The sequence below is a fragment of the Phyllobates terribilis genome, unplaced genomic scaffold (assembly GCF_046119375.1).
Source record: "Phyllobates terribilis strain yellow unplaced genomic scaffold, ASM4611937v1 Scaffold_821__1_contigs__length_628702, whole genome shotgun sequence".
NCBI lineage: Eukaryota > Metazoa > Chordata > Amphibia > Anura > Dendrobatidae > Phyllobates > Phyllobates terribilis.
This window is the reverse complement of record NW_027363581.1, coordinates 455,505-478,847: the sequence shown is the minus strand read 5'-3', so window position 1 is coordinate 478,847 and position 23,343 is coordinate 455,505.

The following is a 23,343-nucleotide window of genomic DNA, read 5'->3' as shown; positions in this document are numbered from 1 at the left end:
CTCATCCTGTATTTCTCGTCCACCTCTGCAGTGCACCCGGGACTGGCCTTCAACTTCCATCTATGCAGGTCCCTGTCCATCTTCCTTTGTACTTCAGAGCACACAAAGTGTCCGGCAGCTCCTATGCCAGACCTTAGGCTCTGGACGTGACTGGAGCGACTGCTCTGGATCCCAGTAATGCCTCCCACTGCCTGGAACATTGAGTACTATATACAGTGGGTACGGAAAGCATTCAGACCCCTTTACATCTTTCACGCTTTGTTTCATTGCAGCCATTTGGTAAATTCTAAAAAGTTCTTTTTTTCTTCTCATTAAAGTACACTGTGCACCCCATCTTGACTGAAAAAAAACAGAAATGTAGAAATTTTTGCAAATTTATTAAAAAAGGAAAACTGAAATATCACATGGTCATAAGTATTCAGACCCTTTGCTCATATTTAAGTCACATGCTGTCCATTTCTTGTGATCCTCCTTGAGATGGTTCTACTCTTTCATTGGAGTCCAGCTGTGTTTAATTAAACTGATAGGACTTGATTTGGAAAGGCACACACCTGTCTATATAAGACCTCACAGCTCACAGTGCATGTCAGACCAAATGAGAATCATGAGCTCAAAGGAACTGCCTGTTACGATGTTAGTAGATACCCTGAAGTCCAATGGCGTGGGCCAAAAGCAGAGACTGAGACAAGAGTAGTGTGAAAGTCTATTTTAAACTCAAGTGCAAAAGATCACAGCAAACAGTTTATGAAGGTAAGTTCATTCCAAACAATACTTCTTAGAACCTAATCTGTAAGGCACGGCCTTCATTACTATTAGGGTATGTAAACGTTAACGATAGTCCAAGTTTACTTAGGTACAGTAATATGCAAACAGAAATAAGGATAGTAAGCAGACGTAGGTATTCCTCAGTTGATTGTGGACTCACGTAGTGCAGAAGAGAAGACAAACTGGAATATGGATCTGGATATTGAAGAATGCAGGAGGTGCAGCGGAGGAAACAGCGATGTCTTAAGCAGAGCTGGAGCCGGGTATTTAAACACAGAGCAAGATGGTGACTATACCAGAGGTGTAGAGATCCAGGAGAAGTTTTCTTCAGGAAGACAAAAGTTCAGAGATCCCAGCGTGAGTGAACAACAGCCAGTGGTTCCTTTCAGCAGAAGTCCCCTTAGCAGAGGATTCAGGCAGCAATCCTTTCAGCGGATGACTAGGAGTAAACACAAGGTCAGCAAGACTCTATTCAGAGGGCTAGCACAGGTGAGTAGAAAGCTAAAAGCACACAATACTCAGGCAAGGCATGATTGCAACACATGCAGTTTAAGTAGGTCCACAGGCAGGAAACACATGACCCCAGTGAGGCAATGGAAGCCATCTTGGCTAAGGGAAAAACTACTGGCAAAGTAAAATTAAACCTGGCATCCTGACACTGCCCAAGGAGCTTAGAGACAGAATTGTGGCAAGGCACAGATCTGGCCAAGTTTACAAAAGAATTTCTGCATTAGTCAAGGGTCCTAAGAACACAGTGGCCTCCATAATCCTTAAGTGGAAGAAGTTTGGGACCACCAGAAGTCTTCCTAGACCTGGCCGTCCAGCTAAACTGAGCAATCGTGGGAGAAGAGCCTTGGTGAGAGAGGTAAAGATGAACCCCAAGATCACTGTGGCTCAGCTCCAAAGATGCAGTAGGGAGATGGGAGAAAGTTGCATAAAGTCAACTATCACTGCAGCCCTCCACAAGTCGAGCCTTTATGGCAGAGTGGCCCAACGGAAGCCTCTCCTCAGTGCAAGACATATGAAAGCCTGCACAGAGTTTGCTTAAAAACACATGAAGGACTCCCAGTCTATGAGAAATAAGATTCTTTGGTCTGATGAGACTAAGATAGAACTTTTTGGTGATAATTCTAAGGGGTATGTGTGGAAAAAAACAGGCACTGCTCATCACCTGCCCAATACAATCCCAACAGTGAAACATGGTGGTGGCAGCATCATGGGGGTGTTTTTCAGCTGCAGGGACAGGACGACTGGTTGGAATTGAAAGAAACATGAATGCGGCCAAGTACACAGATATCCTGGATGAAAACCTCTTCCAGAGTGCTCTGGACCTCAGACTTGGCCGAAGGTTCACCTTCCAACAAGACAATGACCCTAAGCACACAGTTAAAATAACAAAGGAGTGGCTTCAGAACAACTCTGTGACCATTCTAGACTGGCCCAGCCAGAGCCCTGACCTAAACCCAATTGAACATCTCTGGAGAGACCTGAAAATGGCTGTCCACCAACGTTCACCATCCAACCTGACAGAACTGGAGAGGATCTGCAAGGAAGAATGGCAGAGGAACCCCAAATCCAGGTGTGAAAAACTTGTTGCATCATTCCCAAGAAGACTCATGGATGCACTAGCTCAAAAGGGGGCTTCTACTCAATACTGGTCATTTGGTCTGACATGCACTGTGAGCTGTGAGGTCTTATATAGACAGGTGTGTGCCTTTCCAAATCAAGTCCTATCAGTTTAATTAAACACAGCTGGACTCCAATGAAAGAGTAGAACCATCTCAAGGAGGATCACAAGGAAATGGACAGCATGTTGTAGTGCCGGCGTCCCTGCCCTCTGCTAGGCAGGGACGCTGTTCCCCTCACCGCTCTGCTCCGTGCCCGGCGTCCCTCTCCCGCTCTGCTGGCAGCGCGCGCTCCTTCCCGGCCACTGTGCTTAGGGCGCGCGCGCGCGCCCTCCCTCCCTCTTAAAGGGGCCGCGCGCGCCGTCCTAAGGAGTCCCCGGCCAATGGCCGGAGGACTTTACCATATATAAGGCACCTCCTCCAAAATGGAGGTGCCCGAGCAATGTTGTTGCACCGTTCTACTCTGCTTCAGCCCTCAGGTCCCGTTGCCAGTTACCTGCCAGATTCCTGCCAGCTTGCTGTCCTAATCCTGCCTGATTTCCTGTTACCTGCCTGCCTGCCTGAGGTCCGACGGTCTGCCTTACAACTCCGGTCAGTCTGTCTAAGGACCAACTTGCCCGCTCACCTGGGAGCGCACATCAGCTACCTGCCTGCTTGCCTGAGGTCCGACGGTCTGCCTTACAACTCCGGTCAGTCTGTCTATGGACCAGCTTGCCCGCTCACCTGGGAGCGCTTCTCCGCTACCTGCCTGCTTGCCTGCCCGGAGGCTCCGCTGTCACGTGCTGTGACCACCAGCTATTCCAGACACTTGCCCGCTCACCTGGGAGCGCTTCTCCACTACCTGCCTGCTTGCCAACCCGGAGGCTCCGCTGTCACGTGCTGTGACCACCAGCTATTCCAGACTCTTGCCCGCTCACCTGGGAGCGCTTCTCCGCTACCTGCCTGCTTGCCAGCCCGGAGGCTCCGCTGTCACATGCTGTGACCACCAGCTATTCCAGAGACTCTTGCCCGCTCACCTGGGAGCGCTTCTCCGCTACCTGCCTGCTTGCCTACCTGGAGGCTCCGCCGTCACGTGCTGTGACCACCTGCTATTCCAGAGACTCTCGCTTGCTCACCTGGGAGCACACATCCTCCATCTGCCTTGCTAGCCTACCTGGAGGTTCAGCCATCACAGGTCGTACCTACCCTTTACTTAGAGACTGCCCCGGTCACTTGCCATGACCTCCAGCCCGTTCTTCCAGAGACTGCCCGGTCACTTGCCGTGACCTCCAGCCCGTTCTTCCAGAGACTGCCTCGATCACTTGCCGTGACCTCCTGCCCGTACACCCAGAGACTGTCCCGGTCACCTGCTGTGATTGCCTGCCTGGTCGCCACCCGCTCCCTTACAAGGACCACCCCCTTGTATAGTAGCCCAGAGGTTCCGCCTCCCAGACCCGTTACACATGTGACTTAAATATGAGCAAAGGGTCTGAATACTTATGACCATGTGATATTTCAGTTTTCCTTTTTTAATAAATTTGCAAAAATTTCTACATTTCTGTTTTTTTCAGTCAAGATGGGGTGCAGAGTGTACTTTAACCCCTTAATAACATCTGACGTACTAATACGCGTCTGTGCCCTGGGACTTAAGAGCCAGACCCGTATTAGTACGTCATCGCGATCGCGCCCGCACACAAGCTGTGCGGGCGCGATCGCCGCCGGGTGTCAGCTGATTGTCACAGCTGACACCCGGTACTATGTGCAGGGAGCGGTCACGCACCGCTCCCAGCACATTAACCCCCGCGATGCTGCGATCGAAGTCGATCGAAGTCGATCGCGGCATTGCGGGGGCAAGGGGAGGTGATCGGCGATACTCACCTCCTCTTCCGGCTTCCAGCGCAGTCTGCAAAGGCTTCCCGGGTGTTGCCATGACGACCCGATGTCGTCATGACAACATCCGGGTCACCAGAGAGCAGGAAGATTGCTTGGACATGCGCAGTGCATCTCCAAGCAATCTTCACACTGTGCACTTCTGACAGCCTTCATGGCATAGGGATGGTGCTCCATTCCTGTGCCATGCAGGCGATCAGAAAAAAAAAAAGTGAAAGTCCCAGAGTGGGACAAAGTAATAAAGTGTATAAACTGTGTGAAAGTGGAAAAAAAAAAAAAAAAAAATGTGCAAAAATATTATAAAAAAATAAAAAAAATAATACACCAAAAATAAAAATATAATGTACCCATCAATAAATATTATTATAAAAAAAATAAAAAAAAAACAATAAAAGTACACATATTTGGTATCGCCGCGTCCGGAACAACCTGACCTATAAAACTGTCCCACTAGTTAACCCCTTCAGTGAACACGGTAAAAAAAAAAAAAAAAAAACCAAGCAAAAAACAATGGTTTATCACCATACCGCCAAACAAAAAGTGGAATAACACGCGATCAAAAAGACGCATATAAATAAAAATGATACCGCTGAAAACGTCATCTCGTCCCGCAAAAAACAAGCCACCATATAGCTCCATCAGCCGAAAAATAAAAAAGTTATAGCTCTCAGAATAAAGCGATACTAAAAAATATTTTTTTCTATAAAATAGCTTTTATTGTGTATAAGCGCCAAAACATAGAAAAATGATACAAATGTGGTACCGCTGTAAACGTACTGACCCGAAGAGTAAAGCTGCCTCATCAATTTTACCACACGCGGAACAGAATAAAAAAAAAAAAAAAAAACAATTCCTGAATTGTTGGTTTTTGTTTATTCTGCCTCCCAAAAATCGGAATAGAAAGCGATCAAAAAATGTCACGTGCCTGAAAATGGCACCAATAACAACGTCAAGTCATCCCGCAAAAAACGAATGACTGTCTGCCAAAATCTGGAAAAATTATAGCTCTCAAAATATGGCGATGCAAAAACTAGATTTTACAAAAAATGCGTCTTTTAGTGTGTGACAGCTGTCAGTCATAAAAACCCCATATGATTCTGGCATTGCTGTAATCACACCGACCCGAAGAATAAAGTCGTCTAATCACTTATACCGCACAAGGAACGGCGTCAAAAATAAACTCTTGAGTTAGGATTGGGCTAGGGTTAGGGCTGGGTTTGGGGCTAGGGTTGTGCTGGGGCTAGGGTTGTGCTGGGGCTAGGGTTGTGCTGGGGCTAGGGTTGTGCTAGGGTTAGGGCTGGGGTTGGGATTTTTTTCAAAAGTAAGAAAAAAAGATGACGATATGGCGACTAGTGTTGAGAGCAAGTGCTCGCTACTTGAGTTTGCATCGGGTGCTCTGGTATGCATTTAGTATCGTGGGTATTTGAGTGACATGCTCGAGTCTCTGCCCCATATGCTTCGCGGCCAAAAAACTTTACGGGGATTGCCTGCCATGCACGAGCGATCCCCGCATGTTTTTTTTTGGGTGTCTAATAACCGTGAAACATGCGGAGCAGGGACTCGAGCATGTCACTGGAGCACACGCTGTACATGGTGCATACCTGAGTACCCGATGCAAACTCAAGTAGCGAGCACTTGCGCTCAAGAATAATGACAACTTATTCAATATGATGACCTAATGTAAACAAATAATGTGCCGTACCTCTGGGTTCAAAATGTTCACTATACACCTTAATAAAATCTTTGAGGGGTATAGTTTCCAAAATGGGGACACTTGTGGGGGAGCTCCACTGTTTAGGCACATCACGGGCTCTCCAAACGCGACATGGTGTCCGCTAACAAATTGAATGGAAAATCGGCTCAAATTGTTAGCGGACGCCATGTTGCGTTTGGAGAGCCCCTGTGTGTCCAAACATTGGAGCTCCCCCACAAGTGACCCCATTTTGGAAACTAGACCCCCCAATGCACCTATCTAGATGCATAGTGAGCACTTAGAACCCCCAGGTGCTTCACAAATTGATTCGTAAAAATGAAAAAGTGAAAATAAAACACTTTTTCATTTTTATGAATCAATTTGTGAAGCACCTGGGGTTCCAAGTGCTCACTATGAATCTAGATAGGTGCCTTGGGGGGTCTAGTTTCCAAAATGTGGTCACTTGTGGGGGAGCTCCAATGTTTGGGCACACAGGGACTCTCTAAATGCAACATGGTATCCGCTAACAAATTGAATGGAAAATCGGCTCAAATTGTTAGCGGACACCACATTGCGTTTGGAGAGCCCCTCTGTGCCCAAACTTTGGAGCTCCCCCACAAGTGACCCCATTTTGGAAACTAGACCCCCCAAGGCACCTTTCTAGATGCATAGTGAGCACTTGGAACCCCCAGGTGCTTCACAAATTGATTCGTAAAAATGAAAAAGTGAAAAAAAAAACACTTTTTCATTTTTATGAATCAATTTGTGAAGCACCTGGGGTTCCAAGTGCTCACTATGAATCTAGATAGGTGCCTTGGGGGGTCTAGTTTCCAAAATGGGGTCACTTGTGGGGGAGCTCCAAAGTTTGGGCACAGAGGGGCTCTCCAAACGCAATGTGGTGTCCGCTAACAATTTGAGCCGATTTTCCATTCAATTTGTTAGCGGATACCATGTTGCATTTAGAGAGTCCCTGTGTGCCCAAACATTGGAGCTCCCCCACAAGTGACCCCATTTTGGAAACTAGACCCCCCAAGGCACCTATCTAGATGCATAGTGAGCACTTAGAACCCCCAGGTGCTTCACAAATTGATTCGTAAAAATGAAAAAGTGAAAATAAAACACTTTTTCATTTTTATGAATCAATTTGTGAAGCACCTGGGGTTCCAAGTGCTCACTATGAATCTAGATAGGTGCCTTGGGGGGTCTAGTTTCCAAAATGGGGTCACTTGTGGGGGAGCTCCAATGTTTGGGCACACAGGGACTCTCTAAATGCAACATGGTATCCGCTAACAAATTGAATGGAAAATCGGCTCAAATTGTTAGCGGACACCACATTGCGTTTGGAGAGCCCCTCTGTGCCCAAACTTTGGAGCTCCCCCACAAGTGACCCCATTTTGGAAACTAGACCCCCCAAGGCACCTTTCTAGATGCATAGTGAGCACTTGGAACCCCCAGGTGCTTCACAAATTGATTCGTAAAAATGAAAAAGTGAAAAAAAAAAACACTTTTTCATTTTTATGAATCAATTTGTGAAGCACCTGGGGTTCCAAGTGCTCACTATGAATCTAGATAGGTGCCTTGGGGGGTCTAGTTTCCAAAATGGGGTCACTTGTGGGGGAGCTCCAATGTTTGGGCACACAGGGACTCTCCAAATGCAACATGATATCCGCTAACAAATTGTCGGCTCAAATTGTTAGCGGATATCATGTTGCATTTGGAGAGTCCCTGTGTGCCCAAACATTGGAGCTCCTCCACAAGTGACCCCATTTTGGAAACTAGACCCCCCAAGGCACCTATCTAGATGCATAGTGAGCACTTGGAACCCCTAGGTGCTTCACAAATTAATTCGTAAAAATGAAAAAGTGTTTTTTTTTTCACTTTTTCATTATTACGAATCAATTTGTGAAGCACCTGGGGGTTCCAAGTGCTCACTATGCATCTAGAAAGGTGCCTTGGGGGGTCTAGTTTCCAAAATGGGGTCACTTGTGGGGGAGCTCCAAAGTTTGGGCACAGAGGGGCTCTCCAAACGCAATGTGGCGTCCGCTAACAATTTGAGCCGATTTTCCATTCAATTTGTTAGCGGATACCATGTTGCATTTAGAGAGTCCCTGTGTGCCCAAACATTGGAGCTCTCCCACAAGTGACCCCATTTTGGAAACTAGACCCCCCAAGGCACCTATCTAGATGCATAGTGAGCAGTTGGAACCCCCAGGTGCTTCACAAATTGATTCATAAAAATGAAAAAGTGTTTTTTTTTTCACTTTTTCATTGTTACGAATCAATTTGTGAAGCACCTGGGGGTTCCAAGTGCTCACTATGCATCTAGATAGGTGCCTTGGGGGGTCTAGTTTCCAAAATGTGGTCACTTGTGGGGGAGCTCCAATGTTTGGGCACACAGCAGCTCTCCAAACGCAACATGGTGTCGCTAACAATTTGAGCCAATTTTGCGTTAAATTTGTTAGCGGACACCATGTTGCATTTAGAGAGCCGCTGTGTGCCCAAACATTGGAGCTCCTCCACAAGTGACCCCATTTTGGAAACTAGACCACCCAAGGCACCTATCTAGATGCATAGTGAGCACTTGGAACCCTCAGGTGCTTCACAAATTGATTCATACAAATGAAAAAGTGTTTTTTTTTTCACTTTTTCATTGTTACGAATCAATTTGTGAAGCACCTGGGGGTTCCAAGTGCTCACTATGCATCTAGATAGGTGCCTTGGGGGGTCTAGTTTCCAAAATGGGGTCACTTGTGGGGGAGCTCCAATGTTTGGGCACACAGCAGCTCTCCAAACGCAACATGGTGTCGCTAACAATTTGAGCCAATTTTGCGTTAAATTTGTTAGCGGACACCATGTTGCATTTAGAGAGCCGCTGTGTGCCCAAACATTGGAGCTCCTCCACAAGTGACCCCATTTTGGAAACTAGACCACCCAAGGCACCTATCTAGATGCATAGTGAGCACTTGGAACCCTCAGGTGCTTCACAAATTGATTCATACAAATGAAAAAGTGTTTTTTTTTTCACTTTTTCATTGTTACGAATCAATTTGTGAAGCACCTGGGGGTTCCAAGTGCTCACTATGCATCTAGATAGGTGCCTTGGGGGGTCTAGTTTCCAAAATGGGGTCACTTGTGGGGGAGCTCCAAAGTTTGGGCACACATGGGCTCTCCAAACACAACATGGCGTCCGCTAATTATTCAAGCAAATTTTACAATCAAAAAGTCAAATAGCGCTCCTTCCCTTCCGAGCCCTGCCGTGCGCCCAAACAGTATTTTTTCCCCAAATATTGGGTATCTGCGTGCCCAGGGGAAATTGCACAACAAATTTTGGGGTCCATTTTTTCTTGTTACCCCTGTGAAAATAAAAAAAATTGGGTCTAAATTAACATTTTTGTGAAAAAAGTTAAATGTTCATTTTTTTCTTCCACATTCAAAAAATTCCTGTGAAGCACCTGAAGGGTTAATAAAGTTCTTGAATGTGGTTTTGAGCACCTTGAGGGGTGCAGTTTTTAGAATGGTGTCACTTTTGGGTATTTTCTGTCATAAAGACCTCTCAAAGTGACTTCAAATGTGATGTGGTCCCTAAAAAAATGGTTTTGTAAATTTTGTTGGAAAAATGAGAAATCGCTGGTCAACTTTTAACCCTTATAGCTCCCTAACAAAAAAAAATTTTGGTTCCAAAATTGTGCTGATGTAAAGTAGACATGTGGGAAATGTTATTTATTAACTCTTTTGTGTGACATATCGCTCTGATTTCAGGGCTTAAAAATTCAAATTTTGAAAATTGCAAAATTTTCAAAATTTTCGCCAAATTTCTGTTTTTTTCACAAATAAACGCAAGTGATATCGAAGAAATTTTTCCACAATCATGAAGTACAATATGTCACGAAAAAACAATCTCAGAATCAGGGGGATCCGTTGAAGCGTTCGAGAGTAATTACCTCATAAAGTGACAGTGGTCAGAATTGTAAAAATTGGCCCGGTCATTAACGTGCAAACCACCCGCGGGGCTTAAGGGGTTAATGAGAAAAAAATGAACTTTTTAGAATTTACCAAATGGCTGCAATGAAACAAAGAGTGAAAAATTTAAAGGGGTCTGAATGCTTTCCGTACCCACTGTACTTCAATAAAACTCACCCTATAGATACCCTAGCCTGAACCTGCATGTCAACGGAGATGGGCATCCTACATATAGATGACAATGGCACCCTTGCTGAACGGCAGCTGCCCCTAGACCCTAAAAGTCCCTTATTCGTACTTATGACGCGCCCCTGGGCCTGTGTCGCGCAGCGTTGCGCACGCGGGAGCTTACCCGGAGCCGGATCTGGTGAGGGTTGTAGTCTCGTGGCGGTGACCCGGTCCGTGCCCAGGGAGTCAGACTAAGTGGCGCTGTATTAGCGGTAGATGTTGGACGACTACGCCACCCGTTGAGTGCAGCTAAGGAGCTGCTGCTGCAGGGCAGACCGCTGAGGCCGGTGGTAGGATTGTGCAGCGTGATAGTATAACCCCCAACGGGAGGGGTATGGCCTCAGGGCAGCCGACGTGGATGATGGGGGTAGCAGGAACCACTCGGAGATGGTACGGTGTAGTTCAGGGTCTTTACTGGTGACAAAGACAGACCCTCCCGGAGTACTGGCTAGCGATTGGGGCCTGGTCAGTCCTTGAGCAGATGGGATCTCCCCTGGCCAGGCGGAGTTGTAGGCCTCCCAAACTAACGTTACTCTTCTGGCTACCTTGCTAGAGGCGGGTATAAGTAGCCCACGTCCCTGAGTGTACCGTGTGGTGCTCACCCGTATGGCCGGTGACTCGGGGCCTTCTAGTAGCTTCCGCTCCACGACGGCGGTGCTGGTCCCACGCGTGTGACCGTGCCTTCGGGTTTCTGGGCCAGAGGACCTGCAATCCCCTGCCGGTCGGTTTCTGCTGCTGGATAGGAGTTAGTCCCCACAGCCTCGGACTCCGGGTCCGGTGATAGCTTCTCAGTCAGGGCGAGCTCTGCAGCTGCCAGCCCCTGACTCCTTGTAGCACTGCTCCCACAGAGCTCCTGTTGTTTCTTCCCATAGCTGCTTCTCTTCTCTGTCTCTACTTCTGGCATGGCCCAGGAGCTGGGCCCAGCCGGAGCCACAGCTCCCTGTCAGCCCTCCTGGCTGAACTCTCCCTTTGAACTCTCTAACCCTGCCTCAGCCCCAGGTTTATATAGGGGAAGTCCTTCCCCTCCCAGGACTGGGCAGGAGGTGTGGCATGCATAGGATTCCTGACCAAGAGACCTCCCACCTGCTCTCAGACATAACATTGCTGTTACTGTGGAAACCAGACCCCTGGGGTGCCACATTCCCCCCTAGTGAAATTTAGTACTCCGGGACTAAACAATTTTTTTTTTGAAAAACATAATAAGGTATAAACAATAATAATACAACAAGAAAAACACATAAAGATGGTCACGGCGTGTCCGCAACCGGGTGCAGTCTTTGAAGAAAAGCAAGGTGTCCATTTCACCAAAACAGGGAGACGTAACCAGGTAGGGGTCTGTCCTGCCCCGAGTCCTTAACAGTCTTTAGTCCATCCCTAGGTTACGCTCCAACTATGTACACAGGATTCCCGGTAAATCCACCAAAGACTCCTATAAATTACTAGAGACACATAATTATTTACAAGATATGGCCGCTCTCAGTCCTCGGCCAGTGGGGATAAGGATTGGCTGCTCACAGTCCTCAGCCTGGTAAGGGATAGGGGATGGCTGCTCACAGTCCTCAGCCTGGTAAGGGATAGGGACACACGGGGAACAATTCACTAATCCCAACGGGGACCATATTTTAATTAGCATCAGTTCTCATACCCTGACGGGTAACGATATACAGTTCTTTGTTTATGCTACTTCCCTTCAGTAGCGGTGTCCTCTTTGTGCTCCCTACTGAGGGTAGTCCTCAGACCCGTCTGAGTCCTCTTGGCTTTCCTCGTATTGGTAGCACTGCAGCCCCTCCTTGGTTAGCCGGGCTAGTATCTCTGCGACAGTCCTCCTCCCAGGTGGCCAGGACTTTACCTCCCTTTGGGCTGCCCCGGTTAATTGGGCCACCAGGATGCTCACTTTTTGCTCTTCTGTGAGGGGGTACACCTGGAAGAGGCTATCCAGCTTTTCTCTAAAGTCCTGCAGGGTATGTGACTCCCCTGAGTACTGGGGTAGCCAGGCTGCCCCCGGGATATAGGGCATGGTGAAAGGCATGACCGCAACAGCGGTGGCGCTGGCGGGGGTTGGAGCGGTGAAGCTCTCCTCCGTATCCGACATCCTTCTCCCCCCTAGTGGACCGTGGCCTACCTTGCGATGATCCTCTTCCGTAGGCCGCGGCTCCGCAGTGGATCGTCAGGGTTGAGGACCTTCCGTCGCGCTCCTGTGACGTCGGCGTCTGCTGGGCTCCTTCCAGGACCTTACGCAACGTCCGGACGTGAGGCGGGGCTTCAGTTCTCGCGCGCTTTCGGAGTCCACGCCCCTCTTCTTCCCGCGCGGCGTCCTCAAGATGGCGTCCAATGGCGGGAAACCTCCACGGAGGGCGGGAAGAAGGCCGAAGATGGCGCCGGATGGCGGGAATCTTCACCACTGGTAAGTTTGAACAGTCTTTTTCAGGCACGCAGTACCCGGTGGTTGCGGGCACGAGATCCTGCCGACTACGCCAAAAGTTGACGCGCCCCTGGGCCTGTGTCGCGCAGCGTTGCGCACGCGGGAGCTTACCCGGAGCCGGATCTGGTGAGGGTTGTAGTCTCGTGGCGGTGACCCGGTCCGTGCCCAGGGAGTCAGACTAAGTGGCGCTGTATTAGCGGTAGATGTTGGACGACTACGCCACCCGTTGAGTGCAGCTAAGGAGCTGCTGCTGCAGGGCAGACCGCTGAGGCCGGTGGTAGGATTGTGCAGCGTGATAGTATAACCCCCAACGGGAGGGGTATGGCCTCAGGGCAGCCGACGTGGATGATGGGGGTAGCAGGAACCACTCGGAGACGGTACGGTGTAGTTCAGGGTCTTTACTGGTGACAAAGACAGACTCTCCCGGAGTACTGGCTAGCGATTGGGGCCTGGTCAGTCCTTGAGCAGATGGGATCTCCCCTGGCCAGGCGGAGTTGTAGGCCTCCCAAACTAACGTTACTCTTCTGGCTACCTTGCTAGAGGCGGGTATAAGTAGCCCACGTCCCTGAGTGTACCGTGTGGTGCTCACCCGTATGGCCGGTGACTAGGGGCCTTCTAGTAGCTTCCGCTCCACGACGGCGGTGCTGGTCCCACGCGTGTGACCGTGCCTTCGGGTTTCTGGGCCAGAGGACCTGCAATCCCCTGCCGGTCGGTTTCTGCTGCTGGATAGGAGTTAGTCCCCACAGCCTCGGACTCCGGGTCCGGTGATAGCTTCTCAGTCAGGGCGAGCTCTGCAGCTGCCAGCCCCTGACTCCTTGTAGCACTGCTCCCACAGAGCTCCTGTTGTTTCTTCCCATAGCTGCTTCTCTTCTCTGTCTCTACTTCTGGCATGGCCCAGGAGCTAGGCCCAGCCGGAGCCACAGCTCCCTGTCAGCCCTCCTGGCTGAACTCTCCCTTTGAACTCTCTAACCCTGCCTCAGCCCCAGGTTTATATAGGGGAAGTCCTTCCCCTCCCAGGACTGGGCAGGAGGTGTGGCATGCATAGGATTCCTGACCAAGAGACCTCCCACCTGCTCTCAGACATAACATTGCTGTTACTGTGGAAACCAGACCCCTGGGGTGCCACACTTACATAGACCAAAGATCTAACAGTCTACCAGAAACTGGTACAGATATCACATCAAACAATCAATCCTCAGTGTGTACTAAATGATTAAAGTGACAACAGTGAATAAAGTGACAATGTGCAAATTTATAAAAACACCCAAGAACGTTCCTAATATCTTTGGACCTCCAAGCCAAAGGATACATTCGGGCATCCAAACAAAGGCTACAATCAGCCCTGTTCAACACCCTAGATGCTGATTACCTGCCTTATAGTGGAGGGTGACACCCTAGTTAATGTTGACACTGTGGCGCCCCCGCTCCACGGCGGCTATCCCTGGATAACCCTAGCCAGCCCTGGAATTAATCACCCATAGAGGTATCAATGACATAAATGATCACAAGACTAAACAATAAAAGGAACTTATCTTGATAAAGTGCAATACTGATGCGTATCATCTTTATGCCGCATGTCCCGATTTTAAAGAGATTTAATAAAATTTGTATTTTAGGGTTTATGTTATACTTATGTCTTATGGTATCCTAAGCTTATCTTATGCTATACTCACATTATGCATTAACACTTCACATGCTGTTACATCACCATTATACATTACATAAGACACATATCACTTTTAGATATAAAACCGCAAGACAGTATTCACATGACGCGTTTGTTGTCTTCAGGGGCAGGAACAGGGTAAGACAGTCCACATCCCTACAGTTTTGTATCTTGAGCTCTGTGCACACAGCCTGCTCCAAGCTTAGCCGGTAAGAGCCCTATCTATGTGGTACAATACTGGGGTTCATCGTATGTTTTCCGCATCTACTGTATGGAGGTTTCTCTACTATTAATAAAGAGAAGGTTTTTCGCAGCCTTATTCTTAAGCAGACAGGGGGTTTAGCTCCATGTCACACTACACACCGTGGTAAGGTGTATGAGGGGAGCATAGCCTGCCTAATCTAATAGTATGGGCGTCACTAATAGGCTGTAAACCAGACACTGTGCGTGACCAGCGCCAAAATATCTACCAGTACCTCATATATAGATTTTGCACGTTATTTTTATTCAGGGTTCAGACAAGCCCATCAATGCTGGATTTGTAAACTAGGGGGTTTGTCCTCATGGGGTGCACTTAGATAGTGCTTTGCAGCCTGCCTAATCTAACAGTATGAGGGTCACTAATAGGCTGTAAGCCCTATATTGAGCACTATCTGTGTTAGGCGTCAGGTGTTTTCTGGATCCGAAATGGGTTCAGAATCATCAGTGGATTCTGTGGTCTCCCATTCCGGTCCAGATGCTTCTCAGCATCATCGTCAGTCCCAACACCTAGCTGGTGCACGAGATGTACAAGTTGTCTCTCGGGTCTTTGTTCCTAGCAACATGAAGGATAGGTTGCGGAGGGAAACAGGGCTGTTACAGCCTAAGTCCAGGATAAACTGCACTGAGCATGCCCGTGACATGGCGGACCGTGATTGGTGGTTTGGGAGTCAGCTGATCCGGTGACCTGGCACCGCCTGATTGGTCGCGGGTGACGTCACCAATAATGTGACGATGGGCAGGGCTTAATATTTAAATAGCACGCCCACAAACATGGCGGCGCACTCTGATCATTGAGCTGAGTTGGTGTTATTGTGTGGACGCTTGGTCGTTTCGGCTCCACGTGTGCTTTTGCTGTTATAGCTTCTGACAGGCAGGTTTAGCAGGGGATAGACAGCCTTAGATGGAGGGAGGCAGGTAGCTTCGTCTGACACTCTGGCTCCAACAAGGGGGTCGCTATACACCCCGAGCAGACTGCGGACTCCGTATTCCCGGCACCGCCTGTTAGCCACGTGGAGAGATACTCCTCAGTCCGGTAGCAAGCCGGCTGGGAGCACGTATAAGCCAGCGTGAATCACACACGCATCCGAGCGCCTGCTGCGTAGCCTCTGTGCAGTTAACAGGGCTACGGCTCCATTATTTGTCGCACATCTCTCGTGCAGTTAATGGAGATAGTGCGAATCCCTATTCCCGTTCCGGTGTGCAGTAACACGGGGGGGATTGTTATTTCAGTTGGTTGTTTTACCTTCTTACCCGGAAGGTGTTCGTCCACAGTCCTCCAGGCTGCATCACGGACCCCGGGTTCGTTTGCTTTCCATTATTTAATAAAGTTGTTTGCAACCATTCCCCTAACAATCTGTGTGTGACCAGTGACCTATACAAGCCATTTTTTTGTGTGCAGTTTTAATACTAAGCAATGACCCCCTCCAAGAATTGGTAGGTTATGAGTTGGTTGTCTCATCAGTATTTTGCACCTGTGCTGCCCCTGCCTTTATTATATGGTTTGCTTCATCCTGATTAGTGCATTAGTTTTGAGACCTGGGCTGGAGAATAAATACTGTTCCTCTTTTTTGCTGTGTTAATAATTTTTTTCAGTTTTAATTCAACTACTCTAGCATCAAGCTCCTAATTCGCTTTGTCTAAAGGAAGTTAGATGGCAATGTTTTATTGTGTGAGGTATGGAACTCTCTACCACATGACCTTGTAATACTTAATTCTCTAAAAAAAAGTTCAAGGAGGTCCTGTGTGACTTTCTTGAATAACATTACAGGTTATTCATACTAGATTTTATTATGGGACGTTGATCCAAGCAACTAGTCTGATTGCCATATGTGGAGTCGGGAAGGAATTTTTCCCCTAATTTTGGGCAAGCAGCATCTGCCTCATGGTTTTTTTTTACTTCCTCTGGATCAACACATAAGCTTTTCACAGGTCTCTATATATAGTGTGATGGCTCCCACAGCTCTTTATATACAGTACTAGATGGTGGCCCAATTCTAACGCATCGGGTATTCTAGAATCTGTATGCGGCCGACCAGGCGCAATCAACAGAGTGGTGTTTAAATGTGGCGCCAAAATCGCTGATTGGTCGCGGCCGCCGGCCACGACCAATCAGCAGAGCGGTGTTTAAATTTGGCGCCAGTATCGCTGATTGGTCGCGGCGCCAATATCGCTGATTCCGACCAATCAGCGAATCGTATTACTGAGGACCGGGCAGCGACGCTACCTGTGCGGGTACTTCCGCTGCAAGGAACCGGGAGATGGCCGGCTGCTCACAGCCGAAGTATCCCGACTGGTGGCGCCGCTCCCCGGTCCTCGCTTCACACTTGCCGTCGGGAGATCAGCGGCGCCGCCGGTCGCGGTACTTCTGCTGCGAGCAGCCGGGAGATGAGCGGCTAGCGCCGGTCATCTCCCGGCTGCATCGCCGCTGACCTCCGTGCGGCAGATGAGCTGCTAACGGCCGCCATCTTTTTCTGAAATCCCGCGTCGCTGATTGGCCGCGGCTGGACCAATCAGCGACGCAGGATTTCCTGGACAGAAGGACAGACAGACAGACGGGATAAGACGATTATATACAGTACAGACCAAAAGTTTGGACACACCTTCTCATTTCAAGATTTTTCTGTATTTTCATGACTATGAAAATTGTACATTCACACTGAAGGCATCAAAACTATGAATTAACACATGTGGAATTATATACTTAACAAAAAAGTGTGAAACAACTGAAAATATGTCTTATATTCTAGGTTCTTCAAAGTAGCCACCTTTTGCTTTGATGACTGCTTTGCACACTCTTGGCATTCTCTTGATGAGCTTCAAGAGGTAGTCAATGGAAATGGTCTTCCAACAATCTTGAAGGAGTTCCCAGAGATGCTTAGCACTTGTTGGCCCTTTTGCCTTCACTCTGCGGTCCAGCTCACCCCAAATCATCTCGATTGGGTTCAGGTCTGGTGACTGTGGAGGCCAGGTCATCTGGCGTAGCACCCCATCATTCTCCTTCTTGGTCAAATAGCCCTTACACAGCCTGGAGGTGTGTTTGGGGTCATTGTCCTGTTGAAAAATAAATGATGGTCCAACTAAACGCAAACCGGATGGAATAGCATGCCGCTGCAAGATGCTGTTGTAGCCATGCTGGTTCAGTATGCCTTCAATTTTGAATAAATCCCCAACAGTGTCACCAGCAAAGCACCCCCACACCATCACACCTCCTCCTCCATGCTTCTCGGTGGGAACCAGACATGTAGAGTCCATCCGTTCACCTTTTCTGCATCGCACAAAGACACGGTGGTTGGAACCAAAGATCTCAAATTTAGACTCATCAGACCAAAGCACAGATTTCCACTGGTCTAATGTCCATTCCTTGTGTTCTTTAGCCCAAATAAGTCTCTTCTGCTTGTTGCCTGTCCTTAGCAGTGGTTTCCTAGCAGCTATTTTACCATGAAGGCCTGCTGCACAAAGTCTCCTCTTAACAGTTGTTGAAGAGATGTGTCTGCTGCTAGAACTCTGTGTGGCATTGACCTGGTCTCTAATCTGAGCTGCTGTTAACCTGCGATTTCTGAGGCTGGTGACTCGGATAAACTTATCCTCAGAAGCAGAGGTGACTCTTGGTCTTCCTTTCCTGGGGCAGTCCTCATGTGAGCCAGTTTCTTGCAGCGCTTGATGGTTTTTGCATCTGCACTTGGGGACACTTTCAAAGTTTTACCAATTTTTTGCATTGACTGACCTTCATTTCTTAAAGTAATGATGGCCACTCATTTTTCTTTACTTAGCTGCTTTTTTCTTGCCATAATACAAATTCTAACAGTCTATTTAGTAGGACTATCAGCTGTGTATCCACCAGACTTCTGCACAACACAGCTGATGATCCGAACCCCATTTATAAGGCAAGAACTCCCACTTATTAAACCTGACAGGGCACACCTGTGAAGTGAAAACCATTTCCGGTGACTACCTCTTGAAGCTCATCAAGAGAATGCCAAGAGTGTGCAAAGCAGTCATCAAAGCAAAAGGTGGCTACTTTGAAGAACCTAGAATATAAGACATATTTTCAGTTGTTTCACACTTTTTTTGTTAAGTATATAATTCCACATGTGGTAATTCATAGTTTTGATGCCTTCAGTGTGAATGTACAATTTTCATAGTCATGAAAATACAGAAAAATCTTTAAATGAGAAGGTGTGTCCAAACTTTTGGTCTGTACTGTATATTAGATGATGACCCCACAGACCCTTTACACAGCATTATGTTTCCACAGCTCCTTGTATACAGTATGATTCCCTCATTGTTCCCTAAATACAGTATGATGTGCTCACAGCTCCATATACACCGTATGATGTCCCCACACATGCAGATACACAATATGATACCTATACACAATATGATGCCCCTACATCTCCCTATACACAATATGATGCCCCTACATCTCCCTCCATCTGAACAAGTCTCTCCAGCTTCAGAAAGATTATGGACGCATCACATTTTTTTTTACGGACAGGGAAAAAAGTGCCCTATTTTTATGGACTGTCCAAGAATTTCTGGACAGTTGGCAACCCTGCTATTAGTTCCACTGGGGTGGCAGCCTAGGTGGATGCTGGAAGCACAACCGTCTCTCCCTAAGATTCGGAGAGGGAAGGCCACCGATTCCTGACCCTTGCTGTGGCCTTTTCGTTGAGAGGGATGGTTTATTGAGGGCCCATATATACACACAGTCATGGCTGGAAGTGTTTAGCAACCTTGAGATTGTTCCAGAAAGTGAAGTATTTCTCCCAGAAAATTATTACAATTACACGTTTTGTTATACATTTGTTATAATATTTATTTCCTTTGTGTGTATTGAAACAGCACAAAAAATGGGAAAAAAAGGCAAATTGGACATAATTTCACACAAAACTCCAAAAATGGGCCGGACAAAATTGTTGGCACTTTTCCAAAATTGTGGAAAAACAACTTTGCTTCAAGCATGTGATGCTCGTTAAAACTCACCTGTGGCAAGTAACAGTCGTGGGTAATATGAAAGTCATACCTGAGACCAGATAAAAAGTGGAGAAGATAGATAGATATGAGATTGATAGATAGATAGATATGAGATAGATAGATGGATATGTGGCACCCCAGGGTCTGGTTACCACTGTAATAGAAATATTATGTCTGAGAGCAAGTGGGAGGTTTCCTGGTTCGGAGCCCTTAAACATGCAACACCTCCTGTCCCAGACCAGATAGGGGAGGAACCTGCCCTATATAAACTGGATCTGGGGCGGGGTTAGTGAAGTCAGAGCCTGGAGTTAGTTCCAGACACAGGGAAAGTAACAGCGAGGAGCTCTGTAGGAGCAGGAGCTGAAGACCAGGGACTTGAGCTAAGCGGAGTTCGTCCTGGCAGAAGACTCTGAGAACCGGACACAGGAGTCCGAGGTTGCGGGGACTTATATATACCCAGCAGCAGAAACCCGCCGGCAGGGGATTTCAAGTCCTCTGGCCATAGAAGCCCGGAGGCTCAGTCACGAGCAAGGGACCAGCACTGCAATCGAGGAGCGGGGGCTATCAGAAGGCCCCAAGTCACCAGCCATACAGGTGAGCACCACACGGAACACTCAGGGACGTGGGCTACTTCCACTCGCTTACAGCAAGGTAGCCAGGAAGAGTGCAGATAGTCGGGGAGGCCTACAACTCCACCTGGCCAGGGGAACTCCAGTTTGCTCACAGACTGACCAGGCCTCTTATGCTAGCCAGTACTCCCGGGAGGGTCTGCCTTATCACCATCAGTAAAGACCCTGAACTGCACTGCAAAGCCTCTGAGTCGTTCCTGCTGCGCTCGTGCACCATCACTCCTATCATCCACACTCACTAGCCTGAGGCTATACTCCTCCCGTGGGGAGTTATACTACACTCTGCTGCCCTCACAACATCAGCCTCAGAGGTCTGCTCAGCAGCGGCGGTTCTTATTGACCGCAATCCACGGGTGGCGTAGTCGGACATTGCATTACACTGATACAGAGACTGCCACAATATTGGTCTGGCCACCCTGAGCCACGGGACCGGGTCGCCACTACTACTCCCAGCATTGCCCTGAAGTCCGGTCCCGGGTGCCCCATGGCCCAGGGGGCGCGTCATATAGATAATAGATAGATGATAGATAGTCCTATGATATGAGATAGAGGTCGTTATAGACAGGTTTATACACTCTCTCCCGAAGTCGGTAAAATCCTGGGTTGCCCAGGGAGATCCCTATAATGCTGATGACTTGGTGGGGTTGGTGGAAAGATACCAGGCGGTTGAGAGTCCGTTGGGAAAACAAGGGGTCGTAGCCTCTCAATACTGGGGTTCCCAAAAGGTGGCGGACACCCAAAAGAAGCGAGCTAGCGCCACACCTGGGGGGCATCCTAGAGTTCAGGAGGGGTCTGAGTTGCTGCCCAAGGTCCCACCCCATAATATAGTGTGTTGGAGATGTCATACCCCTGGCCATATTGCCTCCCGGTGTCCCATAACCTCTGAACCAATGGACTGTAACATGGGCCGGCGTTGCTCTTATTTTGCCTACCCCGCCTGCAGCGCGGTTCGTCAACATGGCGAGGGCCCTCAGGCATGCTCAGTGTCAGTTAACGGGACACAAGTCTCTGGACTATTGGTCTCAGGAAGTTTGGTGACCCTGATAAGGGCCACACTCCCTCATCGGCTGGTTTCTGGGAAGGTGGTGGATGTCCGGTGTATCCATGGGGACGCTAAGAACTATCCTGTGGCCCAGGTGGATGTAAACACAGACTGTGGCACCACATCTCATGAAGTGGCGGTCGTTAAGGACCTATTGCATCCCATAATAATTGGACGTTACTTTGCATTATTCTGGGAAATGTGGGGGAAAGCGGGGACACCTGGTTGCTTGGACGACAGCCAGATCGCCCCTAAGGAAACTTACCCGCAGAACATAGTAGATGAGTTTCCCATGTGTGTGCTGGTGGGCAATGAAGATGAAGTAGCATCCCCTGAGTCCAATATCCCTGAGCTGGAGGTGTCCGAGGGAAACTTTGGAACTGCCCAACTCAGGGATTTAACTCTGAAAGGGGCCTTTGAAAATGTTACTGTGTTAAATGGGGTGCCTCAGGAACCGGGGGCTGACACTCGGTTCCCTCATTTTGCTGTGAATGGGGATTTGCTGTACAGAATAACCAAGCCAAGGGGTGAGGTAATAGAACAGTTGCTGGTGCCAGGGCCCTATAGACGCAGGGTGTTAGACATGGCTCATTCTCATGTGTTGGGTGGTCACCTGGGTGCAGACAAGATTCAAGAACGGATCCTCCAAAGATTCTACTGGCCAGGTTGCTATAGAGAAATATAGAGTTATTGTCGTTCCTGCCGCACATGCCAGATAACCTCCCCAGTGGCCCACTTCCGCAGTCCCCTAGTGCCACTACCAGTCATCGAGGTTCCATTCGAACGCATAGCAATGGATCTAGTGGGGCCTCTGGTCAAGTCCGCCCAAGGGCATCAGTATATCCTGGTGGTATTAGATTATGCTACATGGTATCTGGAGGCCGTACCACTACGAAACTCCTCCACCAGGTGTATAGCCCGGGAGTTAGTCCACATGTTTTCAAGAACCGGGTTGCCTAACGAGATCCTAACAGACCAAGGAACTCCATTTATGTCGAAGGTCATGAGGGAATTGTGCAAGACACTGCAGATTGCACAACTGAGAACCTCCGTGTACTCTCCCCAGACGGACGGACTGGTAGAGAGGTTTAACAAAACCTTGAAAGCAATGTTGAGGAAAGCAGTGGAAAAGGATGGCCGAGACTGGGACTATATGTTGTTCGCCATGAGGGAAGTTCCCAAAGCTTCCACAGGTTTCTCCCCGTTTGAACCACTCTATGGACGACACCCTCAGGACTCCTGGAGGTGGAGAAAGAGTCCTGGGAAGCTGAGACCACTCCCTATAGGAGAGTGGTGGAGCACGTTGCCCAGATGCAAGAGAGGATTGCCCATGTGATGCCCATTGTGAGGGAGCACCTCCTCAAGGCACAAGAGGCACAGTCCAGGGTGTATAATAGGTCGGCCAGGGTGAGATCGTTCAACCCAGGAGATCAAGTGCTTGTGCTAGTCCCACAGTGGAGAGCAAGTTCATGGCCAAGTGGCAGGGCCCCTATGAGGTGGTAGAGAAAGTGGGGGAAGTCAACTTTAAGATCCACCAACCAGGGAAGAGGAAGCCCTACCAAATTTACCATGTTAACTTGATTAAGCCATGGCAAGATAGAGAGCCTGCGGAAGCTCCCTGTTTAGTGGCTGAGGCTGAGGCCGATGTGAAAGAGGTCAAGGTGGCAGAGTCACTGTCACATGCCCAAAAGCAACAGTGCAAAGAGTTGTTACAGCGAAATAAAGACATGTTTTCGGAGTTGCCAGGACTCACTCAGGTCATAGAGCATGAGGTTCTCACAGAGCCTCATGTTCGCGTCAATCTAAAACCATACCGGATCCCCGAAGCCCGCAGAGAGGTGATCTCTAAAGAAGTAAGGCGGATGCTAAACCTGGGAGTCATTGAAGAGTCCAAAAGTGGATGGTCCAGTCCTATAGTCTTAGTGCCGAAACCAGATGGGGAATGGCGGTTTTGCAACGACTATAGGAAGCTGAAGGAGGTCTCAAAGTTCGACGCCTACCCAATGCCTAGGGTAGATGAGCTTATCGAAAGGCTAGGACGGGCTCGGTACATCACCACTCTGGACCTCACCAAAGGATATTGGCAAATTCCCCTGTCCAAAGAGGCTAAGGAGAAGACAGCCTTCTCGACGCCAATACGTCAGGATGCCGTTTGGGTTGAAGGGAGCTCCGGCCACCTTCCAGAGAGCCATGGACCGGATCTTAGCAC